Below are 25,295 nucleotides of genomic sequence, written 5' to 3' on the forward strand. Positions count from 1 at the left end.
TCTCTTGAAAACTATTAATCCTGTTTAGACTATATCTTTTGTCTGAATGAAGACATTTGTGTATGACATATTTGCATGAGTATGCTGAATAGATTTTGATGCTTATATTTCTCAGTAGCCTGCATATCAGCCTAATGCATTGAAGAATCCTCAATAGCTTTTCTAGTGTTCTGTATGATTGTAACATGGATTATGTCTATGTCTGGCTAATGGTAGAAACAAATGTTCACTTTCAGTCCCAATAATCTATGAGGTCTTTTTAAAAACACACTGCAGCATCTCACTAGACACATCTTGTGAATATATCTTCTAACATATTGAGGCTTTGTGTACTAAGCATTTTCTCCCCATACACACAAAATAGAAGCAGACCTGTGGTACATCTGGCCCTTAGGAGTTGGGGGCCAGATTGATGGCCTAGTGAATGTAGCCAGCAGCCAAGTTCTGCTTACTGCTGCCTCCTGCAATGTACCTTATACTGTATAATTATAAATCCTGCTAGCATCTCCAAAGCATTGAGAACATTGCGTACCGAAACTTAAATAGAAGTCATTGAGCTTTCTTGATGTGGCTTCGGAGTGAAATAGACAGAAAAGGTGAATACAATAGCTGGAAAATCAGCCAGAAATCATTATACGAGAAAGGGGGATATTAAAGGCCCCAGAGGACTCAGTAACACAACCCGCCATGAAAAGACCTGGAAAAGAAAGCCAAGCCCTGACGCCTTCTGGCTTCAGAAGTCATTTAACTCCACGTGCTCTCCTCTGCAGGGGCTCGGCCCATGCGCACAGAGCTGACCTCGCACGTAACTGAGAAATTCAGACAATAAAGAAATAAAGACGTTACGGATGTGGCACGGGCCGCATAAACCCAGGAGGAAACTGTTTCTCCAGTTACACCAGTGAATGATTGCATTAGGCAGTGCCTCACTTTCCTGTTACAGATTTTTCACGATTCAGCAGCACTTACGTGGTAAACGTGCGTAATTTTGCGTATATTTGCATATTAAGAAATACCTTTTATTTTAACTTTGTAAAATGTATTTTCTGACATTTCTGTTCATTTGTTTTGGTTCTTTATTCTCCCTCCCTGCCCCAACCCTTCACTCCACCCTCCCATCAGTTTCACAGTAGGAGCATAGTGGCAATGCAGCCCCTTCATACCGGGTCCTCCTCCTCTTCTGCCAAGGGACAGGGATCCTGTAGTGCTGTGCGGTTCAAAGTGTGACGCTCATGGTCCGGCTGCAGAGGGGAAGCTCAAGGCCTTTGGAGCCCCCTATGCTGTTAAGAAGCCAGGATTGCACAGGTGAGAAATATAGGGTCATTGTCTTTCTTTAAAACTGACAGCCCCCACAGATCTAAGGCTCGGCTCCCACCTCTGCGGCCCCAGTCTCCCGCAGCCCTTCCGGCAGCCGCGGAATCATGGGAGACCCAGGGGTCCTGGTGGTAGGTACCACTTTATTGTTTCCTACTACTCCCCTGTAAATGTATTGTACACTGTTTCTTTGGGACCATACATTTGGAACATTTTTGGGTAGATCAAACATGGTGAGGTAGTGAACAGGAACGAAGGGCTCTGATGAGATATTGGAAGTGAAATGTGGCAATGGTTATTAATGTCAGTGTTTATTTGATTGATTGGGCTTTGTTCATTTTTTTTTTTTTTTTACCTTTTCCTTTCTCCCCTGTATTGTGGACATTTTGCTGGTCAGTGAGGGGAGTTCCCAGATTTCATGTGTTACATTTTTCCTACTTTGAGTTTGTCACCTTGTATTGGTTTTGTGATTTCTTGTTACACATTTAGTGCAATGTATTTGTGGAAATTCCAAACAAAAAAATTGTTTTCATTCTGTGGATTCATTGAGTTACCCTTGCAAGTATATTTTTGTCTTGTTAGATTGGAGCAGTGCTTGGACAGAAGATGGGTAGTTCTTGTATTCTTTTAATATTCCTTCACCTACCTTGCCTTCCTCACCTCTGCTTGGTAGATTTCTGTAGCTGACAGCTATAGTAGGCTCCTGTTAGCAGGGTAGTTAAGATGGAAACATACCCCAAGGTGACAGTGTAATCATAAACCAGTCATTTTACAGCATAAAGTGTCCGCCTACAGCATCTATCAGGTCCCAAACTTAAATCTCTTGTGCTGTTCCAACATACAGCATTCTTTCTAAGTTAAGTAAATGCCTTATTATGCTGATTAAGTCTAAAAAATTGACTACAGTGGAAGTTGAATCGCCCTTTCTGATTTAACTTTTCAACAATAACCTACTGGTGACAAATATTTTAGTCTCCATGCTGGAGAGGCGACAAAGGGTGGTGGTAAATAGAGTTCACTCCAAGGAAAGGGGGGGGGGGGGGGGTTACTAGTGGTGTGCTAAAGGGATCAGTCCTTGGACCGCGGTGTTCTTTTCAACATTTTCATGAGCAATATTGCCTCAGCGATGGGGAAAGACCGGACTGAGCACCACAGGAAATTACGAAAGTATTGACACTGGTTGCTGTCAACGTACGGAGCCAGGCTCGGGCTAGCACCGGCTCTAGCCGCAATGCCTCCAAAGCGTCCCCGAGGTGAGGAAGTTACACCCTCCATCAATGCCAGGGCTCCAGGGCAGTCCCCATTGATTCGAGGCTCCGAGGAGGATCAAGCCACCCCTCCTCCCTCTTAGCCAGTCCTGGTGTCAGCGACCTTTGAGGAGGAGTTGGAGCGTAGGGTGCAGCTGGCAGTGGATCGGGCCCTGCGGGGCATCAAGCCGGTGCCTCCATTGGTGCCAGTGGCCGCGGAGTCTCTGCTGGAGCCGCTGTTGGAGCATCTCAATGTCATCCTCGGCATCCACCCGACTCAGCTAGCTCCGGTGCCAGGGGTATCGTTTCAGTCTCCCCCCTGCTCAGGTTGTCCTCACCACGGATGCATCCAACCTGGGGTGGGGGGCCCATGTGGAAAGGCTTTGCACCTAAGGACTGTGGTTCACCCAGGAAGCACAATGCCAGATCAACTTCCTGGAGCTCCAGGCAATCAGGTACATTCTCTGAGCTTTCAGAGATCGGCTGGCCAGCAAGGTGGTCCTGATCCAGACAGACAACCAGGTCGCGAAATGGTATATCAACAAGCAGGGAGGCATGAGATCGTTCCTCCTGTGTCAGGAAATAGTCCAGATCTGGTCCTGGGCCCTGTTCCAGAGGATGGAACGCCAAACCATGTATTTGGTCAGAATGGAGAACGTGTTAGTGGACTAGTTGAGTCGAGCCTTCAAGCCCCATGAGTGGTCCCTGAACCAGGTGGTGGCAGATCGGATGTTTTGTCTCTGTGGAATCCCGGATGTGGACCTGTTCGCATCCTCTTACAACAACAAGGTGGCTCAGTTCTGCTCCCTGTACCAGCCAGATGGCAGTCCAGTCTCAGATGCCTTTGCCCACAACTGGTGCCAGGGACTTCTCTATGTGTATCCTCCGATCCCTTTAGTGACGAGGACGTTCTTGAAGCTTTGCCAGGACTGGGAGGCTATGATCCTCATAGTTTCTCAATGGCCAAGGCAAGTCTGGTTCCCACTCCTATGGGATCTCTCCCTCTGGGAACCAATCAGCCTGGGGAATTCCCCAGACCTCATCACTCAGGATCAAGGCAGGCTGCGGCATCCCAACCTCCAGGCCCTATCTCTCATGGCCTGGATGTTAAGAGGTTGATTCTGCGGACCCTTGACCTCTCAGATGATGTGTCTCGGTTCCTGGTGGCTTCCAGAAAGCCTTCCACTAGGAAGTCTTATGGGCTGAAGTGGAGGAGGTTTTCAGTGTGGTGTGAGCAGCATGGCCTGGATCCCTTTTCTTACTCCACTCACAAACTTCTTGATTACCTCTTCCACTGGTTGGAGGCTGGTTTGAAAACAAACTCTGCTCAGGTGCATTTGAGTGCGATTGGAGCATACCACCAAGGTGTAGATGGTTCACCCATCTCCATGCAGCCATTAGTGGGACAGTTTATGCAAGACTTGCTTCAGTTGAAGCCTCCCGCTGTGTCTTGGGACCTCATTGTGGTGTTGGCTCAGCTGATGAAGGCTCCTTTTGAGCCGCTGAGCTCCTGTGACCTGAAATACCTGACCTGGAAGGTCATCTTTTTGGTGGCAGTCACTTCAGCTTGCAGTGTCAGTGAGCTTCAGGCATTGGTGACTTACCCTCCATATACAAAGTTCTTTCATGACCGGGTGGTTCTACACACGCACCCTAAGTTCCTGCCCAAGGTGGTGACGGAGTTCCATCTTAACCAGTTAGTCATCCTGCCTATCTTCTTTCCCAAGCTTCACTCGCAATCAAGGTGAGCGGGCCTTGAAAGTCTGGATTGTAAGAGGGCTTTAGCTTTCTCTCTGGAGTGGCCAGAAGGTCATAGGCAATCCATGCAACTATGCATGTCTTTTGACAGGAATAGATTGGGAGTTGTCATTGGTAAGCAGACACTGTCCAGTTGAATAGCAGATTGCATCTCTTTCTGTTATACGCAGGTGGGACTGCAGCTCGGGGGTCATGTCAAGGCTCTTCTGTCAGAGCCATGGCAACTTCAGTGGCCCACTTGAGAGTAGTTCCTATGAAGGAGATTTTCAAGGCTGCGACGTGGAGTTCTCTCCACACGTTCGCTTCTCACTACTGTCTGGATAGGGTTGGCCATCGCCACAGTAGATTCGGCCAGTCCGTCCTCAGGAATCTCTTTCAGCTCTAAACCCAACTCTTCCTGCTTAAGGCCCTTTTTCGGGTTCAGGCTGTCTTCCTCTGTTACCAACAGCACCAGTGTTGTGCCCGTTGGCACCTGGTTAGGTTTGTGTTTGTCCCCTTGTTTTAGGGAGCAGCCTGTAGCTAGGGATTCACCCATGTGTGAGGACTAACATCCTGCTTGTCCTAGGAGAAAGCAGAGTTGCTTATCTGTAACAGGTGTTCTCCTAAGACAGCAGGATGTTAGTCCTCAGGAAACCCGCCCGCCACCCCATGGAGTTGGGTTCTCCTGCATTTTATTTTATTTTTTCACTCATGAACTCTATGTTATGAGACTGAAGGTGGACCCTGCGTGGATGTGCGGATAGTGGCATGCTGAGCATGCTCAGTGTGCTAGTCAAAATTCTAGAACCTTTAACAGAATTTTTCCATGCGGAAATTTTTGTGACAGGTCGACGCGGAGGAAGAAGTAACCCAAAGATGATATTCTGTGTATGTCACCGGAACAATGACTGCCCACTAGAGTGGATCACTATCATGGGTCCATTCTGATCACTTGTTGACATCTGAAGGGGAATCCACCTTTTGAAGCCTGGGCTGCTTAAAATTCACCATCGGAGATTCTGTAGAAACTCCTGAACAGCTCCTTTCCTTTTCCTTCCGTTCCATTCCTCCTTCCCTTCCAGCAAAACTGCAAGCAACTTCCAAAGGTATGTGTTGGTACTACAGTAGCCTCTTCTCAAAGCAATAGAGTTTGGCAGCAACTCATTCTGAATATCCAGTTCTAATACCAATTTAGGTAGTTTTATTGGTGGTGACTGAAGAAGCCAACTATCCAAAAGTCAGATTAAATGACAGTCTTGGCAGTTAAAAAATTTCAGGTATCAGAGGTGGTGAGGCTGATTGATGGAGAAGAGAGAAGACTGAGTGAAAAGGAAGATGGTCTGTATTGACAGTACTTGTAACTGCTAAGAGTAAAGCAATTTTTCAGCTCCCCTCGGCACATAAGCAACAATGGTGCTAATTGACCATTTTAACCCATTAATTCACCCTAATTAAATTACTCATCATTGGTTATAAGATTAATGACATAACCCATTTTAGAACATGATTGCATTTAAGCTTGTCAAATTTTTCAATTATGTCATAGGTATTTTGGGAGATTACAAGGAGCAAGGGAAGAAAGAAACAGATTTCAATTATACTGAGCAAATCTAGGGCATGACTGGAACTGAATCAGAAATGGAGGAAGGGACTTTGGCTAAGTGTTCTGTTTTCTTCCATTGACTTATTTATACAATACATCATGAAAGTTATTTTGACTGCAGCATATCACAGTGGTGCATTGCTGTGAATTTTGCTGGAAGCGGTTCCCTGATTGCCTGTCTGATGTAAACTCTATAGAAACCTTTGGAAGAGGGGGGATGGGGAGTCACTGTGTGACTGTTTGCAGTCTCTCAGCATCTGTTTGCTAGAAGAGCATCCTCCTCTTCCCAGCAAACCTACACCGGAAGTTAATTATGCTGCCTGATACTCTCTCTCATAAGGCAATTTGTTAGGTTTTCAGGAGAACACTGAGTTAGGGCCGCCTGCCATGTTTGTGTACTCCTCATATGCAAAGGTCCTTGGAATAATAAGGGGTTGATGAAGGAAGAGGTTTTTTGATCCCAGATACATGAGTGACATAGAGGGTAATGTTTAAAGCAGTTTCCACCGGTAAAATAGTGTTTTAACCACAGAAATGGGCTTTTACAATTGATCACCAGTGCATTCTTCCAGGCGGGTTCAGGAAGGTGCATGGAATTACCCGTATAGTTTGGCATCCCCCTCCCCCCCAAAAAAAGAATGTGTGCATAAATTAGCAGATGTAAATATGTAGAGGTGGTTTTGGATGAATAATTTTCAAGGGGGAAAGTCCCCACAAACTTTATACCAGTGTGGGCATTAACAAAATTACCCCCAGAGCAAGATTCCAATCTGAGTTGAAGTAATGTAGACCCTCGGAACCCAGATTTCATATCTGTCCCATGCTTGTTTGACCACATCCTTTAATCATTGTTTTCTTTAATTGGTGTTAGTCTATCACCTTCTGAAATTTTAGACCTCATCTACTACCTAGCGCTCAATACAGTAAAGTGCGGCCGCGGTTACCCTGCTTCTAACCCGCTTTCTACTCACTTTTCGGCCGCGTTAGTCCAACCCGCGATACACTATCCCCTTTAACCCATTCTTACCGCCTCTTTAAATCCCCGGGTAACCCCTTCCGCCCGCGGCATGTATATCAGATGTAAATGATCGAATTAGCTATTCCCTCCCATACAGTAACGCGCACCCCGACTATTGCTATTTTACCCTGCCATTTTGCCCCGCGTTTAACCTGCTAACTTACCGCCTACCCCTACCCCTGCGTTAGAGGCAAGGGTTAAGGGTAGACGGCAAACTTTCCCTCAAAAGAAAACCTAAAAACCTTTAAACCATTAAATATATGAAAGGGCAGCTTTTAATCTCTTATTTACTGTCCATATCTATTTTATTATTGTCGGCTAGCCCCCTCCCCCTTTTTTATTTTTTACATGATATTGTGAATCATTGCACTACACATGCGATTCCTTAAATGAACTTAAAACAAGTTGTTGGTAAAGTTGTTATAAATACCTTGGATGTCACTTTCCGAATCCCCCATCTCCACACGGGCGGGCGTGCGGTCATCCGGCGGGCGCGCGTTCATCCAGGCGGTGGGAGCCAGCGGGCGCGCGTTCATCCAGGCGGCGGGAACCGGCGGATGGGTGGGCTCGCGTTCATCCAGGCGGCGGCGGCAGGAGCGCGTTCATCCAGGCGGCGGCAGGAGCCAGCGGGCGTGCGTTCATCCAGGCTGCGGCGGCGGGAGCGCATTCATCCAGGCGGAGGTAGCCGGCAGCAAAAGCGGCCTCCAGCAGCCCCCGCCGGCAGTGAATGAATGCACGCCTGTGTACACCCGTGCAATTTCGGTGCGCAAGGCAGTGCATTAGCAAACGCTGACGTCACATGCCGTGACGTCAAGCGTCGTGACGTCACGCCTTGAGTGCCGAAATTGCACAGGTGTACACAGGCGTGCATTCATTCACTGCCGGCGGGGGCTGCTGGAGGCCGTTTTCACCGCCGGCTCCCTCCGCCTGGATGAACGCACGCCCGCCGGCTCCCGCCGCCGCCTGGATGAACGCGCGCCCACCCGCCCGCCAGCTCCCGCCGCCGCCTGGATAAACGCGCCCGCCGGCTCCCGCCGCCACCTGGATGAACGTGCGCCCGCCGCCGCATGGATGAACGCGCGCCTGCCGGCTCCCGCCACCGCCGCCTGGATGAACACGCGCCCGCCGGCTCCCGCCGCCACCTGGATGAACACGCGCCCGCCGGCTCCCGCCTCAATGACAGCACGCGCGCCTGCCGGCTCCCGCCTCGATGAACTCGCTCCTGCCTCGAACGCGCGCCCGCCGGCTCCCGCCAGTAAGTTTACTTTTTTTACACTTTATTGCCTTTTGTTTTAATTTTCGCCCTGCGCCTTGCTTCTGGAGGGGGGGAACCATCCACTTCCTGGTACCTGTCATTTCAAATGTCAGTTGAAATGACAGGTACCAGCGCACCCAGGATACTGTATAGGCGCTGTATTAAGTGCCTATACAGTAAAATGGGTTGCGCGGGCCTGACGCTTCGCCTAACACTTCGCAGACGCGGCTTGCATTTGCAAGCAATTTAAATAGAGTATCGAGAGGTATGTGAACAGAACTGTGCGTGAGGCAAACGAGGGTGCGCCCGGCACTGTCACACTCTTTCTAACGCGGCCTTACTGTATCGACCTGTAGCATAGCATTAAAAAAAAAAAAAAAGCTTTCAGTGACTTGAATTCATTGCATGGGCTTATTCTTTTCCCTTTCCCTCTTGACCCCCCAAAATCTAGCAAATCATCTAACAGAGAAGGAAAGACTTGTTCTTGCTGTGTGTGCGTACTGTGCTTTTAACCAAATTATATCTGCAAACAGTAATTCAAGGAGGGCCAATGTGAAGATTAAACCAAGGTCAAAGACAGGAATTCTAAACTCAGGGCACAAGGGGATAAAATGACTTTTCCCAAGATCGCACACAGCATTGGTGGCAGAGGGGGAGGCTTGAACTCATCAGCCAGGACTTTCTGAATTGTAGCCCACCACTCAAACCATTTGGCCACATCTCCTGCTTAACTTTCTCAGTTCTTGTTTATAGTGGGCAGTGTCACAAATGCCTTTGAGCCTCTTCCAGGAAATGAACTCAGAGATTTGGGGGGGGGGGGGGGGATATAAATTGTTGATGAATTCTGTAAATCAGAACACTTGACAGACCCCACATCAGTATAATCAATTTGAGTGAAACCGAGGTCTGAAATATATTGGACTTCCTTATAAGTTCAGCTCACAAAGAGATGTGGCTATGAGTAGGGTGACTAGCAGGACTGGAAGCCTTGTGTTATTAACATTAGTATCTAAACCAGGCCATTTTTAATCCATGTACCTTGTGCTAGAATGAACTGTTACATTCACCATGTTGAGGAAAAAATCTGGTCTTAATAGTGTGGACAGGAAGTGCCATTGAGTACGTGTAGCTTCTGCTTTAGCAACCATATCTCCTTAGCTTCTGGACTCTGAAGCCCATCCAGGCAGCAGCCGATGATTAACTGTGCAGATTTAATTAGTTCACATCAAAGTTTATGGAAGAGCTTTTTCCAAGAAGGCTGTGTGATTAACACATGGTTAGCTACTAACAGGATTAGTCTCTGTACCCTGTAATATTAGTATTAAATATACCATCCTGTACATCACAAGAGGCCTCCGTTTCCAGACTGGTGTTTTGGATTCTTTTTCAGTAGTGCTATGGTAGATACGATTAGAGGTGTTTCATCTTGGAAGGAGAGGGATGTGGTATGCGGTTATGAAGATGTAACGTAAATCCCAACTATTTATCTATTTATTTATTTATTTTAAAAAGCTTATAACCCACCAATCCAAAGTTCTATGTAGCTGGCAAAACTATATCCTTAAAAACAATAAAAACAGAAAACATTAAAAAAAAACAAAAAACCTTGAACAGAGGTGGTTTGGCAAAGATGAGATCTAAAGCTACATAATCATGTGCCTGAGTCACACTGAACTCCAAAAAGATCCATCAGAACAGCTCAGAGACCTGCCATAACAGTGTAATAATCCTACGTCATCCAATGCCATCGGCAGCTTCCGGTGTGAAGAGAAGAGCTTTCAGTTGTTTCTCAGCTTTACAAACGTCAGGCAAAAGTGTTTCACATCAGTGGAGCAGACTCTGAAAATAGGCGTTCCCCTGACTCGGCCCGGCAGCCTGCCTTATGGAAGGAGAGGAAGACCAGAAGCCACAACTCAAAACAATTAAAACATCTGGATGCATTTAGCAGCAGTATCCTGCTCCTGCTATAGGGTTCATATATATATTTATATATATATATATATATATATGCCATCAAAAGCAGAGTAACAAACACAAAAGAACACCGGAGGGATCTGTAGCACTGTGGTAGATTATTTGGCAAAAAAAAAAAAAAGATTCAATACAGATTAGTGGAGAGAACATCTCCTGTTCAGCAGCTTGTTGCCAGCTGTCAAATCAATAAGCTCTTAGAACACAGCCCAGCTTAGACTGTTTTGCACAGAACTGAGGTAGAAGGTAGCTTCCAGTACACAGTGTCCTGGGCAGATGCCATCTTTATCTCAAGGAGCATTTGTAATGCTATTCCGCAGTTCCTGAAAATGCAAATACCATACCAGAGAATCAAAGGAAGAATGATGAAGTGATGCAGAGAGATCACAGGGAGATTTTATTAACATTTTCTCAAAAATGTCTACTTCACCTGCTGTGATTTGGGGGAGTGATATCAGTTCTTAGCTGTATGATGTTAAAAGTCCAGCAAATGGTATTGGTCAGTGAATGCCCTGTGTGTATACAGGTTAATGCAGAGAGCATCTCCTGCTGAATTGATCAAATTGCACCTGCTTTTCTAATCTAATGTGTATGAGATCACAGTGTGCACTTTTTCTGTTTTTAACTGAGGCCTGGAATGAGTGCTGAGACATAGAGAAATGGGAGAATACTTGATGGCCTTCCCCACACAGACTTTTCTGTTTTCAGAGCTTAGTGCTTCTAGTCATCTCTTGTTGAGTTATTTGCTTTTAGAGATTATTGTACTCTTTTCTACAAGATTACTGTATAAAATTACACATTTTCACTGTTTCTGGATGGGACTGTTGCATTGGAAAGGAAACCATGAATTTTCCCAGGTAAAGCTGTCATAGAAAGCATTCATATGAAATTAGAATATTTTCTTAACTTGCAGCATCTGTCTGACTTCTCTGTCGGACGCAGTCTTTCTCATTCACTCCCCTTTCCTGTTCTCTACTTCAAGTCCGTGTTGAATGGGTCTATGAAGTAACTGCCACTTAAAAATCTTCATTTTTTTAAATAGACTACCCAATCCTTGTTGCAGTATATTAAGAAAAAAGATTATTTACAGAGCTCTAACTCACATCCACCACGCTAATATATTTAAACCCCCTCAACCCCTTAAAATGGGGAAAATATTTTGAAGTCCTGTGCTCTGATCCACTCGTTGCATGGTTGGAGACATGCCAGTTCTGTGGATGGGGCCTTAAAGGGAGATCACTCTCTAAAATAAACTAGTCCACACACAAAGTGGTGTGTTCCCAACAAAAACAGAGTTTACTGACAGACGACTCACGGCAAAGCGACAGACTGTTTATCAGCATCGTGGAAAGCCACATTGAGACGCTAAATGCGCAGCCATATAAGAGTGTTTCTCGTGCATCTATTGAGCCGGCAGCATTGGCATCCAACCCCCTGAAGAAGAGGGCTCTCTCCGAAACACTGAGTTTCGGTATATACATCGGATTCACCCAGCATCATATTAAGGCTCTCTAACGTGAAAATGCTGTAAGATAAGTACACTTCGATACAGCTTCAAGCACGGAAGCGTTCCCATAAATAAGTGCATACAGATGGCACAACTTCTGTCAAGGAAGCGTTCCTAAAAAACAGCTCATAGTGACCAATGATTAAAAAAAGGCTTTTGCCATTGAAAGTTCGCATGAGCTTTGTAGCTTTCGGGCACTACATATGAGGTCACATTATCACAAATAAATAAATAAATAAATTGCGTTCCCCTACCCACTCATACATTTCACAGGATTCATATTATTAGAGTACAAATCAAAAGTTCAGCAGGTAGACAAAATAGACACAGTCCAGATTACAAAAATAATCAAAACGGGAAATGAATCTCAAGACTGGCTTAAAGGCAGATGCATTCCTTAGGCCACAAAAACACGGGAATCTCTTCGTACTTTTCAAAAGGTGCCCGACTTTCTATTCCCTAAAGAGTGACGGTGAATCCTCCTCTTGTTCCCAAAGTTACTCGCTAAGGGGCGGTATCGGCTTCTTTGCCAGTCCTCCCTTTCTTACTTCTACCTTGGACTCAGGAACCCAGCTTGGGAACTCCCATTGAATCCTCTTCAGAGGTTGGAAAAGAGAGGCCACCGATCCTCTCTGCCTCGTGAGCCCAGTCAGAGCTGCTGCTGCCCCCCCCCCTCAGACAAAGCTTGTCCAAGGGCATACAGACAACATCCAGTCTCTACTCCCCAGTGACTCAGTGGCAGCATAGCTTGGGGAAGCTTTCAGCGCCTTTCCCTGTATTGTACCTGTTTTATGCCTTAATAGAGAACTTTTGTTTCCAGTGCAGACTGTGTAGAACTAGAAATTTTAAAAAGAGAGAGTAGAGTGAAAAACCAACCCATTAAAATACACCCATAGAAGAAAATGGCATATCCAGATATTTGTGTAGCACGCTATCCAAGCTGCATTTCTTCTTGCATTAAGAAAGAAGAAAGTTCTTGGGTCTGAATCATGTTTTCTTTTTTTAGGAGATGAAGGCTATGGTCATTCCCCTTGGGTATAGCAGAGAAGATTGTTGTGCTGCAAGACCCAAGCATTGTTGATGAGCAGATAAAAAAATTCTTAATTCTTTAATGCTAGCAGTTTTGTTTTTTTCTGGCAAAACATCTCAAATCGTCAAAAAAAAAAAAAAAAATTAAAAAGTTGTGTTACCGCATTTGGTGCTTGGTGTTTCCTGCTTGTCTTGTTGGGAAAAAGCTGTTGAAAGCCTTCTGGCGCAGAATATGGCCAATGTTATCTCCTAGCGGTATAAACGTATGCAGTGGAAATGAGACTGGAACTGTTCTCAAGTAGATCTATGTGTGTGTGAGACACAGAGTGACATTTGTTTCCTGCTAAACTTGGTACATTGGTGCTTTCAGATTTGCCTTTGGGCACCATCTCATTGTGTAGCAGAAGTTCCTGAAGCCTGACTCACTTCACAGTCTTCACGTTCTATATTTATTAATTTGTTTGTTTATTTTTTTATACCGAAAGGGTGTGAAGCTGATATTAAACTTCCTTTTGTTTTCTCAGGCTCCTGTTCTCAAAGAGAAAAGAAGCCTTTTGCAAAGATCCGTCTTTTTGTTTGCGTTATTTTGCTATGAACGTTCGCATTTTCCAAGCCACCTCATGATTTTATACGAGTTTTGTTTTCTAGGCTTTTTGTCCTGTTTTGTGTATTCAATAGAATTATCTTGCAAAAAAAACATCCAGAAAAAAGGCCCAACCAAAACTGAATGAAGATTCAAAATATGTGAAAAGGAGGAAAAAGGACTCCAGATGTTGTCAGTAGCTCATTGGCTTTAAAGACAATTCTCATTTGTAAAACAGATAGGCCCTTAAAATGATTGTACATATAATCATTAGTCCTAAAAAAGGCTCCTTATAATAAGTTCTAATACTGTGAATCATATGTGATTACAAAAAGTGATCAAAGTGATTACAAAGTGTCCTCCCATGTTGATTTTTAAGGAACATTGAGTATTTTGGATGGTCCATCTTTAGTGCTTGTTGTCGTGTTTAAGATTCCCTGGTGCAGCCTGAGGAGATGAAACGCTGGCAGTCAACAACTTCACATATTGACATTCAAGCTAAGTGTTGCCACTTGATGGAACACTTTGTTCACTTTGTTAACCTCTTAACACCTCACCCGTCGAAACTTGTAAACAGTTGTGATGGCGAAACCGAATGACAGTATATAAAACTCAATAAATAAATATATATATATACATACAGTATCACATGAACAAACCATACCCAGTCCTGGATTTATCCACAGACACACTACTAGACCTGATCTTGGGGGGTAAATATCCCCCCCTTACTGTTTTGCTTATATGACTGAGGTAAGATATTCTGCTAACATATTGTTTCTGTGCAAGGATCTTTCGCAGCTTGGCTTGTTCTGTTTTCCTAATAGGAGGTGTGTTGGTATTTTAGGGCCTGGTGTAATATTTGCAGTGTTGCTTTTCCCTGAATAGGATTGTTATTGTTTGAGTGCTGACAGCGCTATTTTACTATGGGAGGTTCGTTATATTGTAATTGTAATTCAGTTTACTCATTGTTTCTAAGGGCCAAGCCCATATCCAACATGCTTAACAATAAGCCTGATATCATGTGGTCTCTAAGGGGTGCATATTCAGCCACGGAGCAGCTAAGGCTGGTCTAAAGTTAGCCGGATACACTTACCTGGCTAACTTAACCAGGATATTGAGCAGCATATTCAGCCCTATGACACAGCAAGAATACCGGAGTTAGCTAACTCTGCTCCTCCCTGGTTCGCCTCCACCTTATAAGCCATTTAATATTGCGGGTAAGTCATTTACACGAATAATTATTCAGTTATCCGTCTAAATGGTTTTTGAATATCAGCCTCTAAGTGTCTTTTTTGCAGGGTTTTCTGGTTGACACCACAGCAGTGCACATAAATATAATATACATGTTGTAAGTGATACGTTGAGCTCAGAATGTCACTTTTCAGTAAAATCTATTATACATGCATAATAATTTTTTAATTAGAGCATATGGGTGAGGGGCGCAAGGCTGTAAGAGTCGCCTACGGCCTGTAATACCCTTGCATTGGCCCTGAACTTACCATGACTGGGAGTTATCTTTTTACTGTTCTAGCACACAGTTTGTCAGTAAACATCCCTTTAAAACCCCCATTGCTTCAGAAAGCAGAGAATGGCATCAGTGTAACTCACCCCTTCCCGAGCAAGTGCTGATATTGCACTGGACACCCCTCTGCATTCCACTGCTGTAGTCTTTCTGAGCAGGACACATCTTCGGGGAGCAGTCTGTCGTATCTCAGTTGCCATGGTAAAGCCTACGTCAGGACTGTAATTATATTCAGCGTCTGTTCTCGGCCATCTTCCCTCGAGCTTCATTCAACTTGGGGGCCTGAAGTCTCTCATTGCATATCTGTCTTTGTATGAGCTGTGCATAACCTTTATCGTGGGTGAAACACATTAACTTCAGAACTACCAGATGATAATTAAACATTCGTCAGACCACTTCAATTAAAATGGCAGTTTACAAAGTTTTGGTTTGGGGGGTGGGTAATTAGTGTGTTCTGTAGGGCCTATTAATTCATCGGAAATGCTGTTTATTAAGCAGAAGAGTGTGGAAAAGCCCATCAGCAAATTAAGCAGGTTTCGTAATGAAATGTAAATGGTGTAATTGGGCTTGTTCTGAAAGTATTTATTCTTCACCTGTGACTTGCTTGATGGTGGTTTGACAACACGAAGTAGTGTGCTTCTCCTTGCAAATGACAACTCATTCCCTGGAGTTAATGGAGCGGGCTGCCTGGGCGACTGGCACCAGGGATTGTGGGTGGCTCAGTAGCGACCACCGTGATTGGCGCCGTTCCGAGCATGATGTGACTTTAATTACTGTAATTCTAATGCACAGGCAGCAATTTAACTGGGAAGACGTAAGCTTTTCAATCTGCAAATAGATGCCTTCTAATGGGTTGACCTTTCATTAGACCGGTAGTGGGCTGGGCCATTTTCTGCCCTCAAGCGAGGCAGGTAAAATCGCTGGTCCCCATTAGCTCAGTGAAAGTGGCAGGGGTTATATTTAATGCCAGGTTAAAAGTCTGGTTTTGCTTGTAAGTGTGATATGCACATGCCATGAGAAAGCTGCGGATTGGCTCAGTTTGTCAGTAGGGTCTCCATTGATGTGTGAGGTTCCTCATCCTGCAGCCGCGCACCCAACTGTTCTCAGTTCCCTTTCTCTCTCAGAGGTGGATTTCTCTTTCTGTCTGTAATGCAGAAAGGGAAAGCAAATGCGAACAAAAAAAAGTGTCTGTCTAATATGAAGAGAGACTAACAAAAAGTCATGTCAGCTTTTTTGTTTTGACCCATTGTATTCTTAAAATATTTTTTAATTTCTGACTTAAGTTTAATTAAAATATATTTCCTAATGAGTAGGGAACCTGTAGAGGTGTAGTGCTTTCCTGTACCGCTGCAGACTGGGACATGGGCAGGTTTCCTGAATGCATAAACTCCTATGTGGATATTCTCTGTCTCTAGCTCTTTTTCTTGCTGCCTCTCACACACTATCACACGTTCTGCTCCTATTTCTTACTATTTCCTGGGCTCTCTATTTTGAATTAGCCCAACACACACACACAGTCTAGCTTCCTCTTTCAATGGATGATTCTTCCAGGGTTTTCCCTATAGTTTACAGATTGAAAACAGTTTTGTAGTCTGTTTTTATGCCCACACTCCATCTTTGTGGTTTTCGAGATGACGACAATTGGGTTCTGGGTTCCATTGCACCGCATCACATACACACAAGCCTGCGCTTTATGTTCACTATTTAAATGTCAACCATGTCCAGGGAGTTTTACAATAAATGATTGCATGACAAAATCAAGATGATACAGAAAAATCTGTTTACGGAAATGTAGTGAAAAGCAAGATGAAAGAAGCATTTTTTTTTTAACTTGGATTTAAAGGACGGAGAAAGAAGAGTTAGACTACATTCTTTATGTATTCACATTAATAAAACTGACCCCGTAGCAAGGGCACTCTCATTAAACTAAAATAATGCACCTCTCAGTCTCTCACACATCACACACACAGTTATATTCAGTGGACTGTTCTAATGTCCTAAACTTCCCTCCAACTCACAGTGATACATTTCCTTTGAGTACATCCAGTAGGTTTGTGCATCAGAGATCCGCAATGAGTGGCAAGGAGAGAGAAGGCAAGGGATCCTAGTGACCGCTGTTTTGACTTAAGATTCCAGCCGTCCATGCCCACCTGTCAAAGTGAGGATGTTTTGTATCAAATAAATACTAGGCACAAGAATGTAGTATGATCTGGATGCAAGATAAAGAGCAGTAGAGGAGGTTCTGGCAATCAGTCCTTGGTTCAATCTAATGAGACTAATGAATGGGATGAAAAGCTGAAAGTGACAGAGTTCAGATGCAAATAGCTGGTGGCATCAAATATCTGTTAATTGGCTAAAGCCAGAGCAGAAGTTGATGAAAAAAAATGCTGGTCGAACTTATCAGAAGGAGGAAGCACCATGCCTGAGACCTTTCATTGGTAGAGAAATTAATTCATCTTGGTGGATTTTTGAAGGTTCCCCTTCTCATTTATTTTATTTATTTATTTATTTATTTATTAAAGGCTTTTATATACCGACTTTCTTGATACAAATCAAATCAACTCGGTTTACATTGAACTAGGCAGTAACTATAACCAACCAAGCAACAAGAGACAGTTTGAAGGAGAATAAAGTTACATTATAACAAGGGTGCCTTAACTGGGAGTAGGAAAAAGAAAGGGGGAACGAAGATAAAGTGCAATATACAAGAGAATATGTGAGGGGCAAGGAGCCGTCCTCGTGGTAACTTGTAACATGAGTTAGCGTATATTTCCTTACATAATTGCTGGAACGTTATTTATTTACATAATTGCTGGCATAATTCAAGTCAGGCTGTTGGACAAGAGGCGGAATCCCTTTTCTCAAATTCCATTTGAGAAAAGGGAATATAATATATCTCTGTTGTATGTGTGTGTGTGTATATATATATGTGTATATATATATATATATATATATATATATATAAAATAGACTTCACATATCTGCCACTGAGTAAGTCTGTGTATCTGAACAACTTCACATATTGACCCTAAACAGCAAGATCAGGTCAGAGAGAGAAGGCCACCAGAGAGTTTGCATGCCCGAGGAACTGCAACTTAATTTCGAAAGAGAAGCAGCCCATGGAGAGTGTCCCTTTGAAAATACGCAGTAAGTGGGGAATGTGGGTACTTTGATACCTGCGTATCTTACTCCTGCGCTGACGCATAAGAGACGTTACACCCAGAGATGTGAAAATGAAATCCCCATGCATGCTTTATCCCCCACCCCCCCCCCCCCCCCCCACTGCGACCTAACTCTGCCCCTTTTTTCCATGCAGTAAAACTGCTCATGCAGAAGGGGAGCAGTTTTCAAAGGGAATTTTTTAATTGGGTAAACACACTTTTACCCTTGTAAAAATACTGCCCCTGGAGTCTGTGGTAGGTTTAGCATCGGTAGCTTGCAGAATGTGATTGCCATGCGGACACTCGGGGCCGCTCATCCATGCTCTGACTTTGGAAGTTCTCTGTTGATTGGGTAAGGAAAGTGCTTAGGAATAAAAGTTGAGGGATGCCATTAAAACTGAATTTCACACTCATTTAAAATCATAAAACTATGCTATAAATAATGAACATGGACTTTTAAAGCTCTTTTTCCATATTTTTTGCAATCTTTGTTCTTTTGCACTAAGTATAAGTGTAGTCTTCGCAGAAAAATTCACAGGAAAGCAAACCAGACGGAGTCTTTAAAAAAAACAAACAAACCAAAAAGCAATGGCATTTGGAAGAAAGGGAGCAATGAAGCCTTTCTGTTGACTCTTCTTCTCCCTTATCAAGTGTGATTCCCTATCCAGATAGGCTACAGTCTCTCATATTTAAAATCTTGATAAATCCCACATTTTTCAGAAGCAATTTTCCAGTTGTTTTCATGCCTCCTTTTGCTAGGATGACCTTCATCTTGAGTCCTAAATCCATTAATCTGGAGCTTTTGGTGCTTGCTATGCTAATCACTGACTCTCCTTGCCTTCCTTTCCTCCTCCCTTAATCTCTCGTTGCTGCTTGTCTCTCAGCTGTCATAACCAGCATACGAGTGTATACAGTTGACACAAATGTAATTACAATTATTTTTTATGTCTGGAACCGCCAGTCAATTTAGAGAAAAATCAAAATATGCCTGCAATTGCACTCCGTTTGTGGAGTGAAAAGAGATGATTAATGATAAATGAAGCCTGCTGGCTCTCGGAGTGAGGCGAGATATTGGCTGGCTGAAGAGGCAGGCTTATGTTCAATGAAGTGATCGAAAAATCAAATCCAAGAGGCAGCACCGCTGCTTTTGCTGCTCCGAATGAAAAAGAATGGTATTTCCCAACCGTGTTGTGGTTGTTTACTAAGCAGTCAGACCCTCCCATGCACAAGTATTGCTCTCCTTGGCCATTTTCTAAATTTTGCATTAGGCACACATTTAAAGCAAACAAAAAACCAGCCGGCACATGGAGGGTTAGAGAGCACAGAGTCAGCACAAAGGTTGTGTGAGGGCAAATACTGAAGAAGAGAAATACGTGTTGATTAAATGGCGTAAAGAGGCGAGTACAAATGGGATGGCTCATTATAAGGACAAATGTAGGGAGGGCAACTTTACAACTGTGGGTAAACATCTGCACACAGATTTCACCCACCATTTTCAAAGAGAACTGCTGCACTTTAGTTTGCTTTGAAAATGCCTTCTTTAATGCCCCGGCACATCGAGTTACTTTCACATGCACTGAGCCCAGCGCACAAAACTCCTCCTCTGGCCGCTTGGGATTGGACTCACGGTTTGAAGCTTGTGAGCCAAGCTGCATGGTTCAAAACGGTAAGTCAGGCCCCAGAGGGAGAAGAGTATGGCCCGAGGCCTCACCACAGAAAAGGTGAGGGTGGGGGGAAAGGAAGAAGATGAGAACTGGCGTATACATTCACCCCCAGAAAGCTAGCAGAATGAGAGAGGTGAAAGATGAAGCACTACAGCATCTCACTGTTCACTTGAAAGAGGCAGCACAAGGGGAGTTTTTGTAAAGAGCTTCTGTAGATGCAGAGGTGCATGAATAGGGATCTGGTTGCAAATATAGAGCTAGGGAAAAGCTCACAGCAAGAAGTGTTGTCAGTACCAGAAGAAAGAGCATTCTTAGAGGCAGGCCAAGCATCAAATATTAGGTGAGCATAGATTAAGAGATCATTTGTTCAGCAGCTCTGGAAGGAAGGCAAAAGCAGATAGACCTAGCCAGCTTCATTTTGAAGAGAAGATGAAACACAATAAGCAGCCATATAAGAAGGAAGAGGGTAGATGTAATGAAAAGCTTTATGGGGAGGTATGGAACCTGGTTATTAAGTATCTTGGTGGGAAGAGGAGATCATGGTTTATGAACAGCACAGATTTTTGTGTCTGGCGGCTGAGGAAGTGAGATTATAGTATGAGAGTAAAGTTGTCAGAAGAAATTACCACAGCTGGTGTATAATCCCGGAAAGCGGGAGAGACCCAGCGGGCGTAACGCTGTCAGCACTGCATGCATGAGGTGACGAGCCCTGCCAAAAAAATAAATAAATAAAAGTCGTAAAGCCAGTGGGGTAATCTTGTGGGAGCACTGCTAGCCGCGCTACAGTAAACTCTTCTTAACCGAGTAGGAGACAATCCTCAGAATCCTTTATTCTTTATTCTTTTTTTTTTTTGGGAGGTTTAAGGGAGATGAAGTTTTAGAGCTGTAAGTGAAGTTCAGGTGGAAAATCCATTAGGAATGAGCAGAGATGTGTGGAAGTAATGAAAGCATGGAGACGCGGTAATCCCTCTGGGGAAGCTGTGACTTATTCTAGCAACTTAACTCGTCTTTTTTCTCGCCTGCTGTCAGCCTGACCCTGCGGTGAGGAAAATCAAGTTTAAATTAAATCAAATTTCAAAATGTTAAAACCAGCCCATTAAAAAAGCAATCACAGTGAAGCATGCATTTTTAAAAAGGTTTTGTTTATTTTATCATAATTAATTTATTCAGTGAGGAAACTTTTGTTTGCTCGACGTTAAGTTGTTAAATTACTCGTGAGCGCGGGGGTTCGTTGCGCTTCTCTCGCCCCCTGCTTTTGTTTAGCTTTTTTTTTTTTTTTACTTTATTACAGCAGTCAGTTTCTTTCTAGAGATTCGAAGCGAGACTTCAGTGGGGCTTCAGATAATTTGGGGGCAGCGGGACCTGGACATCAGATATTTGCGTTGAACGATCCTTACCGGAATCTCCTCTATTTTCTCCCTTCCCCCCTCCGGTATTTCAGTGACCTCTGTGGGTGTTCAGCCAGAAATTGTATCTGAAGTGGGGTAATTTCCAATATATTTGCATTCTAATTGAATGAATAATAAGCGGGGGGGGGGAGAGCAGGACAGAAAGTAATTTTTAAAAAAACCCTGTAGAAATATGTAGCAGATCAAATGCACATCCACTAAATAAAGATAATCCCAAGCCAGCAAATCAGAAAACAATACTCTCAATGCTAAGTGATTCGAGAACCAGCATTACTGAAGGAACGTGATTCAGGAAAGGGTAACCTTTTTCTTCGATAGGAAGTCACATAGTTTAAACTGCTTCCCAGAAAATATAATTTACATTTTTATAAGAAATAACAACATTTAGCAGGATACTGTAGAACAAGCATAGCGCCTATCTTACAAACCTCGGACCGCATCACCATAATGGTTTTCCCTTTTGGTTTGCGTCATGTGGGAAACATCGTGAAACTTCTCATAGGGCACATCATAAAATCCTGGATCATGCATCATTTTTAAAGAGCATTACAGATTCTTTGCTGGTTCCAGTGCTTAGGTAATGTAACAGGTCCCCCTTGTTAGAGAGCTGATGATGGCATTTCCAATTCCTGTGTCAGACATTGTTGCTGAGAAGTATTTCGTACCGCGGCACAGAATGCCTTGGATAAAGGAGGTAATGTCTCTCCAGTGAATTGTAAGCACGCCACTAGATGATTTTAAAAAATTCACATTCAAAGATAACATTATCATGTGGAAAGTTAATAACCTTGAATGTTCTTTTGCCAACTGGATTTCTGAAGACTTTCTGTCCTGCTGCCTGAAATCAAACTGTCTTTACCAATTTGAGCTTTAAACAGATCAGTTTATCCCAATTTTTTTTTTTTCATAAATGCTCCCAGAAGAAGTAACTGCCTTAATTTCATTCTGGTGAGTATCTGCTTTGTTCTATAAAGTCTGAATTTTATCTCAGAGACTCTTAATATCTGGGAAATAAGTCCATTCTTAGGTCATAAATTGTCTTTCAATGTTAACAGATACTTCACAAACTTGGTATGCATTGCTTGTGTCCAGTGGGATTTCTTCAGATGCTAATTTCCCTCCACACTTTGCACTTGGCTGGGATTCCAAAAAATAGGTCCCGGCGCACCAGAACTGATGTTGTCTTCGAACCGGAGGACACCGCTGGTGCGGAGAATGTTGGCTGAAGGGGGATCTCACAGAGCCTGTGCTGCTCAGCCGCTTCCACCACAGCAGGAGCTGATGACCTCCCACTGCTTCTCTCAAGTACCACTGCCGGCAGCTACTTCTGCCGCCAGGGTTCTTGCTGTGGAGGGGTTGTCCCTTGTCCTGTTCCTTCTACCTTGCCTATAGACACTATTGCTATGGCAAAACAATCCATTGGGCCAACCTGGTTAGCATCCTTAGTTGGAAAAACTCAGTCTTTACTTGAATATGCCAGAAGTAAAGAGAAAATAACAAGAAAATCAAGGCTTAACTCCAAGGACAGGAAGCCACCTGTTAATGGCCTCTAGAAGACAGTATCTCGACTGAATTTAGAGACTATAACCAACAGTCCAGTTCTGGTTTTGGAAGACCTCCCTGTAGGAAGGGAGGCTAAGTTTTTATGCATTTAACCTGTGACAGCTGGGTCCTTTGGATTTTATCAGAGAACTATAGATAATGCCTATTGGAATTACCCCCAAATCCTTACCAAAAGAGTATTTGTTCTTGACAGACAGCAGGACGATCAAAGTGGTTAAACCTATATTACCACAAGGTAGACAGTAGGAGTTTCCTCCAGATATTTCCGGTTCCCAAGAAGACCTGGGGATACTGTTCTGTCATAGAAATAAGCACCTTGAACAAGAATCTTAACTTTGAAAACTTTGAGATGTTTAGCTTAGTCACTTCGATACCCCCTCTAAACAAAGGAGACTGGCTATGTTCTCTGGATTTGAAGGAAAGGTGGGAACCCACAGAGAGAAATCTAAGTAAAAAAAAAAAAAGTATCTCAGATTTTTGATAGTAAAATGCTACCTTCAGTATAGCTTACTGCCTTTTGGCCTAGCATCCATATCGCAGATATTCACAGAATGGCTTGCTGCTGTTAAAGTATTTTTTACACAAACAGGATGATTCCTCTGTCCCCTACTTGGATCAAGGGCATCTCTCAAGCAGAGGCAGACAAATTCATGTGCAAATACCATCCAGGTACTGGAGTAACTAGGGTTCCTCATTAACTGTCCTACGTCCCGACTCAAAACCAACATCTCAATTGGAGTTCATAGGACCTCTGATAGACATGGCTTGAGCCAACAGGATCACAGGCATAGTGTCTGCAGTAGAAGAAGAAAAGCAGAGTCAGCAGACATCAGCCTGACCATACCAAGAATATTAGGTCTTATGACTGTAACAGTACGCTTAAATCCCATGTCAATACTAACGCATCCCTCAGAAAAGATCTCACTGTCCTTTTCTGCAGGAAGTATCAGTGCTACTTGGGGAGTTATGCGTGGAGTGCATATAGTCTTTTATCGAGAATTTAGTCACTTGCCAACAGCATAATAATCACAAAATAGGAGTCATCTTATTCATGTCTATTACCAACAACTACATATGGAACCAACAGTAACAGCATCCACAATACCACATACACATCCTTCTTGCAGTTACTTAGGAAAATCCAGCATAGTCCAAAAGAGCTCCTCTTTACAACTGTACAGCATTATTTTGGTTACATGAGCAAGTAGAGACTTCACTCAGGGGGGCCTTCTAGCTCTTACTGTAAAATTAATTGTTTGCTGTCTCTTGAGCATTCACAGTCTATGTGAGTGAATTAATAGTCCAGAGCTCTGTGACCCTAGTTGATTATATTGTCTATTCTTCAAGTTCATGAAATGGCTTCTGCAGCCTCCATTTTACAAAGCCCAAGCATCGTCATCTGAAGCTTAATAAACCCATAGGCATCAATGTAATCGCATGGGGTCATGTGGGTGATATGTAATAAGTTAATGCTATTGCCAACAGCAATTGCAAAATGTTTTCTTTAATGCATTGGTTAAACTGGTCGATCTGCATCACACACCATCAAACAGGTTTTAAATGAGCAAAGCATAGAATACATGAAGAGAAAGCTGAGATACAGTGAGAAATTGGGATTTTGAAAATACCATGATGAGCCCTTTTGCTACATCCTCTTCCTGTGTCCATCTCCACATTCCAGCCCATCTTTCCAGATACATTGCATCAGGGATATGCCCTAGCTCGATTGCCAGAATGGCATGTGTAATTAGGATTTGTGCTCTGAATTGCATGCAGAATTAATTCATAGTTCCAGCTCTCTGTTTGAAATTGGGTTCTTCAGTTATTGGGAAGAGGATGACAGTGAGAAAAGACTGTAAACTTAGCAATCTTTCTTATAAAAGGCTACAGAGCAAGATTAGGATATGATATGAATTATTGAAAAGGGAGGATCAGTGCATTAAGAATGTAGTGGTGGGTTTATTTAACTGGAGTGGAAAACAAGTTAGGTCTAACCATGGAGAAACTGTGGTTAAGCAGTTGTGAAACTACAGTTTAATTTCATTAATTGGGTCCACTTAGAGGAAGGAGGAGAGACCAGTGTGGTGAGAAAGCTGTTAAGTACAATGAATTGATTATAACATTTCTCCTGAAGTAATTTTCAGTCAAACGGATCCGATGTTGTTACTCTTTCTTGGACCTTTCTGACTTCATCGAGTCTATATTCAAATGCACTTGCTGCAGACAATATGGTAATAAACAGGGATTATGCAGGGATGAATGATAAATTATATACTTAATGATTAACAAATTAACCACAGCCACTGGAATTTAGAAAGATGGCTGCCAAACACAAATACACAGTGGCTATAAAAAATCTACACTCCCCTTCCAAAATATAGCCTGAAAGTAAAATACCTTAAATAGCATTTGTTCAATGTTTCTGCACATCCTACCCTGTAATTGCCGAAGTGAAAATTATATTTCAGAATTCCTTAGAAAATGAAGTAGAAATAAAAGCATGTATAGCTTAGCTTGTACTTCTATAGCAATCCTGCATATTTTAAAGTTCTTGTGTACCCAGTATCCTTCAGAAGCACATACCAAGTGAATTGGCCCCATCTGTGTTAAATTGTACTGATTCACATGATGACAGGATAAATTCAGCAGTTCCTGTTGGTTCTGTCTGCTGGGTAATGCATTTCAAAACAAAGGACCCAATCATGAGCA

General features: G+C 43.3%; 1 protein-coding gene and 1 long non-coding RNA gene across 6 annotated transcripts in view; one reads left to right on the top strand and one right to left on the bottom strand.

The window, feature by feature from the left end:
• MAD1L1 (mitotic arrest deficient 1 like 1) overlaps positions 1-25,295 on the top strand; it is an 841,854-nt gene that overhangs the window by 469,493 nt on the left and 347,066 nt on the right. Inside the window, exon 17 of one of the 5 annotated variants that reach the window (XR_003852571.1) lies at positions 1,123-1,305. The exons of the other annotated variants lie outside the window; for them this stretch is intronic. The gene's annotated coding sequence lies outside the window, so the exon portion shown is untranslated. The remainder of the gene's footprint in view (positions 1-1,122; positions 1,306-25,295) is intronic. 5 annotated transcript variants of the gene reach the window in all.
• Positions 20,879-21,676, bottom strand: LOC115075683. The gene is made up of 2 exons (XR_003852572.1): positions 21,452-21,676; positions 20,879-21,121 (listed from the first exon to the last, which is right to left on the bottom strand). It is a non-coding gene; the product is annotated as an uncharacterized LOC115075683 (long non-coding RNA).

Source organism: Rhinatrema bivittatum, chromosome 14 (assembly GCF_901001135.1).
Source record: "Rhinatrema bivittatum chromosome 14, aRhiBiv1.1, whole genome shotgun sequence".
Lineage (NCBI taxonomy): Eukaryota > Metazoa > Chordata > Amphibia > Gymnophiona > Rhinatrematidae > Rhinatrema > Rhinatrema bivittatum.